General features: G+C 35.1%; 1 long non-coding RNA gene across 3 annotated transcripts; it reads left to right on the plus strand.

Annotated features, from left to right (window-relative positions):
• Window positions 1-624: 624 nt before the first annotated feature.
• LOC136224904 (uncharacterized) lies at window positions 625-4,909 on the plus strand. 3 transcript variants are annotated; one of them, XR_010686665.1, is made up of 2 exons: window positions 625-1,005; window positions 1,821-4,909. It is a non-coding gene; the product is annotated as an uncharacterized lncRNA (long non-coding RNA). The 3 variants fall into 3 exon arrangements; XR_010686666.1 differs by having other exon boundaries at window positions 4,017-4,909; XR_010686667.1 differs by lacking the exon at window positions 625-1,005 and having other exon boundaries at window positions 1,012-2,654; window positions 4,017-4,909.
• Window positions 4,910-5,888: the final 979 nt, after the last annotated feature.

Raw genomic sequence — 5,888 nt, forward strand, 5'->3', positions numbered from 1 at the left:
AATCTTCGAGAGACATACCTTTAGATCTGCAACCTTCCATGGGGAATCTCTCTATGAAAGCTAACTGAACTTAACTTAATTTAATGCTACTGAACTGAACTTACTTAACTAAAATTAAGTTAAAAAGAACAGGACTTAAGTGCTTGTATGATTTGAGTGATTTTATTTACACTCCAATTCGATAGCTCCCTCAACTTGAATAAAATGTTCATTTGACCATCTGAATTTGCGTAAAATGTAATCAATTTACATTTGGTCGAAAAAAAATATGTTAATTGTAAAAGATGTATTCCACGCATCTTAAAATGTTATTACATAATTCAAAAATAGATTAAAAATTGTTCAATTATGAAACTTGTCTTCTCTAATATTGGAACTACATACTCGATCTTGGTCATTTTACTTTGTTTTAAATGCAGAGATACATCTTTCGTATTTAACTTACTTTTTTACAACTAAATTATTAATTGATTATATTTTATGTAAATTTAAAAAACTAAGATTACATTTTATGTAAATTTAAAAAACTAAATCAACATTTTATACCAATTGGGAGAACCATTCATAGAAAATGATATATTCAGCCTATCTATAAAAGCAAAGAGGCTCTCGTAATATTCGGATTTGACAAAAAGATAAGGGCAAGTATCTCAGCTTCAAAGCCAATTTTGACGATACATTCAAGTATAAGGGCACTCAAATTTGGGTTTGAGATTGTCGCTGAAATGATGGGATTTAAGGAACTGAAGTACAGATTGACGATTACGTTCCTCTACCCACCACTGCAACTTCTTCATCATCGTTTACTATTGAATTCCGCTTTCATTAAAATCGGATCTATCTCCAACAAGTTTCAGCTCACCGACTAGACTCCACAAAACCCTCAATCTGTACTTCAACTCCTTAAATCTCATCATTTATCAGTTCATTGATGAAGTCCCTGGTTTGTTGGAGTTCTATCTTGGTATAAAGGAAGGCAAAAGCTGGGTGCTCGATGGAGAAGAAGTAAGTTTTCCTTTGCAATTAAAATAGCTAAATAGTTCTTTGGATACTCTTAACTTCACTAATTATGGTTTTGTGGGCTAATTTGTCTTTCACATGATATTAGTATTGAATTCAATGGATGTTATTCTGGGAACTGATTTGAAACTCTGCCTTGCGTACTTATACCCTTACTAAAATTGAAGGAAAACATGCTGCTGATTGTATGATAAATTCAATGGATGTTATTTTTGGGAACTGATTGTTGATTTTGTATTTTCTAACCAAATTAAAACCCTATTTGAGGTCATTGACTGTGAAATCTGGCAAAGTGCAGAATGATGGTATGAACACCTCTTTCCGTATTAGATATTAGAATTGCTATGTCTTCGTTTTAGGTACTCTAAAAGTCTCTTTCACTTGCCCTGCTTGTCAGAAAAGGCAACTCATTTTGTATCTTTCTCTTTAAAATAACTATTACAATTCTGGTATATGCACTACTCACAAAATCTAGTATGGAGTATAATGGAGTTGAGACTAGGGGGTGACAATATTTTTATATATATATATGTTCCATATTGTTATATATAATATAAATAGAAGAAAAATGATAATCGTATCAACCCTACCATGTTAGTTGAATTATCCTTATAATTTTTTTTGTCAGTGTCAGAAATTACCATACCTATTCAACACAAATTAGCTTCTTATATTGTGAATGAAAAGAAGACAATGTTCACTACATCTACCATTTTGTGAATCAATTATGATTTTGCACTTTTCAAAAGCAATTGTGCAACTTAGTCTAAACTTATTCCTACGTTTTTGGGAAAATGTAGGTATACCTCTAATGTGAGAATCCATAAAATTATGAATTTTGCTTTGAAGGTGAGCTACTTCCCCATATCATTTTATCTAATCCGTCTATAGCCCAGGACTCTTTAGCTTCTTCAATCATTCAATCAAACCGTCTATCCAGTTCTTGAGGTTGTTTTTAGATAGTGATGAGAAATTTCTTGTGGCTGTTATGTGCGCACCATGGTTATTGGGATACAATTCGAAGATTCGATTGGAACAAAATGTTGATGTTTTAATGAAAGAGGGAGGACTGCCTGCTCATGTTGCTGAGAGGTTCCTAACTTTGCAGCCAAGATCTATATTCCAAAACCCTGAAAAGAGGTTCCTAACTTTGCAGCCAAGATCTATATTCTGTTAAAAATCTGGTTTGAAACTATTGATACAATGTTTATACATGCTTTTAGAGTGATGGTACAAATGAGTGAGTCAACTTGGAAGGAGGAAATTGAGGTGATGGAGAGTATGGGATTTGGTGAGGAAGATATTCTAAAAGCTTTCAAGCGATTTCCACAATGTTTAGCTTACACAGAGGAGAACATTAGGAAGAAATTGAACTTCTACTTTAATACTATGAAGTTGGAGCCTCAAACTATAGTTGTATGTCCCAATCTACTTGGGTATTCGATTGAAAAAAGAGTTGGTCCAAGGTATCGTGTTTTGAGATAAAAGGTATCAAGGAGTGAGGGTTCATAAATATGGGTGAGAAGAGTTTTAGGGACAAATCTATTGATCAGTTCATAGATGAGGTCCGTGGTTTGTTGGAGTTTTATCTTGGTATCAAGGAAGCCAAAAGCTTGGTGCTCGATTAAGAAGAAGTAAGTTTTCCTTTGCAATTAAAATAGGTTAATAGTTCTATGGATAATCAGAAGTAGTCTTAACATCAGTAATTATGGTTTTGGTCTGCTAATGTCTTTCAAATACAATTAGTAAGTATTGAATTCAATGGATATATTTTGGGGACTGATTTAAAACTCTCCCTTGCATACTTATACCTTTAGTAAGTTTTGAATTCAATGGAACACATGCTGTTGATTTTTATAACAAATTTCGCATGAAATCTTTCTTTGGGTCACCACGAGTTTAGTGTGGTGTGTCTCTTGTACACATCCGGTTATTAGTTGTTTATTGTGAGTAAATGGCATTGGTTAAGGGGCTTGTGATTTGCTTTCTATTCTTTGTTCAATTCAAGTATTTTGTATTATGAGAGTAAAATTGAACTTCCACAATAACCTTATCCCTAGAGAAAGTGATTGGTTGAATTTGAGATTATAAAGGATATAAAAGAAAAGCTTAAATCTTGATAGAATCAGAATGAATAATCTTGTTACAGTTGCTGCTATATATACAGCAAGTTACAGCAGAGAAACAGAGAACAGAAAGGAAGAGAGTGTGTGTAACAAACTAATTCGTTAGTTATGCCAGCTCAGCGATGAGCTAATAAACCTTTTGTTTAACACCCTCTCCTCAAGATGAATGTCTGGTAGAAAGTAAATTCATCTTGGCAAATAAGTCGCATTGAGATCTGGAAAGAGCTTTGGTTAGCCAATCAGTTAACCTACGTATCCATAGTGTTTCGTTTTCCCGTGAAACATAGAATTAGCAACAATGTGTGTAGCCGACTGATTATTGCAGTATATGGAAATAGGGAGCTATATATCAATCTGAAACTCTTTTAGTAGATAAGACAACCACTTCAACTTGCAACTCGTTGTTGCCATTGCTGTAGAGTAAGCTTCAGCTTAGGATCTGCTTGCTGTGGACTGCTTCTTCGATTTCCAAGACACCAAGTTGTTGCCTAAGAGAATCCATTAATATGTTACAGACTTTCGAGTTGTTTTGCTTCTAGTCCAATCCGAATCAATGTAAGCTTGTTGGTTGAGCATCCATCAAGGTATTCCTGCATTTAGCAATTTCTCATTCATCCACCACCACTCAGTAACACATTTTACATTTACCTAAACATTTTCTGTTTAGTGTTATGTAATATGAATAAAACTTCCTAATTTGTGTGTGTTGGTTTTCTTTTTGCTTTGTCTTTCACAAAATCCCTATTGCCTGAATCTGCAAGTAAAACATTGTGATCTCTGGTAGCTACTGGGTTTTTGTTTTTGAGGAAATAAAACATTGTGTCTTGCTGTCTATTGGCTAATTATACAAGTAATGCATTTGTTGGACAGAAGTTCATCAGGGACTACGGAAGCATTGTCATGCCTCTGACAGAATTAAGTAAGCAGGATGGATTCTCAAGAAGCTGAAAACAGGTTATGATGGATGCTCCTGTTCTTGTTTTACTAAAATGACGCATTAGCTACAAACCTAAATCCAAACACTAAATTTTGTGTCGATGTCGTATTGTGTAACAGGGTCGTGTGAAATTTTGCCACCTCTATACAGAATCATCATTCCAAATTAACAGAATTGGCTATAGTTTTGATATCCCTAGCTACAGTTTTGAATTTGGTCCGTCACCGTTAGATTTAGTGCATGCTTGCATTTACTCTTTTATTTAATATATGACCATTGGTGTTGTACTCTTTTATATCCAATTCTCATGATGCTTTCTATTGTTGTGTTGCCATGACTATAATTATTTGGTAATTCTCATTAGGCTTCTAAAGAGTTATGTGCTCTTCATGTGGAGGCAGGTAAGTTTAAAGTGAATATGAAAGAGTTATGTGCTCTTGTTTGGTTCTGTTTAATGTTAATTTATTTTTTCTTTTACTTTTTGAACCTTGTGTGTTTTGGTGTTTTTATGGAATCAAAAGAAGTCAAAGCTCATTACATGTGCCAATGTCATAACGGGGTAGATACACAGTCCTTCATCTGCCGCAGATGAGGATGGAGTGGGCAGGAGCGGAACCACGCTTAATCACCCTTATAGGGGGCAGTTTCCGATGGTCAAGGTGTAAGAGTTTCGTTTTTGGATTTGACTACTTAAGCCTAAAATTGCTATATGTATTGTTATCTACTAAGGAACAAATTTTACAAATAGGGGGTAAATTTGAACTTTATCCCGTTAAGAGTCAAATAGTTACAACATTTACTACATTAAGAAAATAACTTCTTTTTCCTTTTCTTGCACTTTCATTTATGGAATTCCTATTGCCTGAATATGCAAGTAAAACATAATAGCTACTGGCACACGGTCGAAATACAGGGTATTAATTTTACAACTGCATATATATCTATGAAAAAAACACTAACTGGAAGATAGTTGGTTGGAAGAATCGTTGGTGTAACAGAGAACTGCAGCTAGCGCTGTGGATAGCGATGCACTGAAGGTTAGATGAGGAAGGATGGAAGGGGGCAAGAGGAGGTGTTTCTTGCGCAGAAGAAGAAGAAATTGGAGGGGGAAATAAGGGGATAGGAACTCGTGCTTTATCTTAGCCTACTAAGGATCAAAACGACGTCCGTTTTCCCATCAAAGGACAAAAGGATGTCGTTTTGGTCCTTATTGGGCCAAACTTTTTGAGGCAGCTCATCCAAGGCTGAGCTGCCTCAATAGATTGCTTTGGAGGTGTAAACACACCCCCCCCCCCCCCCCCCCCCCCCCCCCCCCCCAGGGGAGGCCAAAACCACCCTGTTACCCTGGTTTTTGGCGGCCGAGAGTGTCAAGGTGCTACGTATTTTTTGAAGTCATAGTCTAAGGTCAAAATGGTGTTGTTTTAACTTGGTTAGGTCATCAAATTTCTTAAGCCTAGCCCATATAGGTCCAAAATTACTCCACGTTGTAAACATTGAAGATATTCTACCGTTTCTTATGTTAGGGGTATATATATATACTTTCTAAAAATGTTAGGCAAATTTACGACAAATTTGAGTATGAGACGATGAGAAGATTCTCAAGGTGCTTTCAAGAAGTTGGAAATAAGTTAGGATGGAAGCTAGCTCCTATTCTTGTGTTAATATATATCTTGTATAATTTACATGTATTAAATATAAACAACTTGCTAAAGGATTTAGAATATTGTTATGTTGCGATTGGTCCCAAAAACAAATGAAGATTCAATAAAATAATTTTGAATAATTTTGTATTGTTCATCCCCAAA

This window comes from Euphorbia lathyris, chromosome 3 (assembly GCF_963576675.1).
Source record: "Euphorbia lathyris chromosome 3, ddEupLath1.1, whole genome shotgun sequence".
NCBI lineage: Eukaryota > Viridiplantae > Streptophyta > Magnoliopsida > Malpighiales > Euphorbiaceae > Euphorbia > Euphorbia lathyris.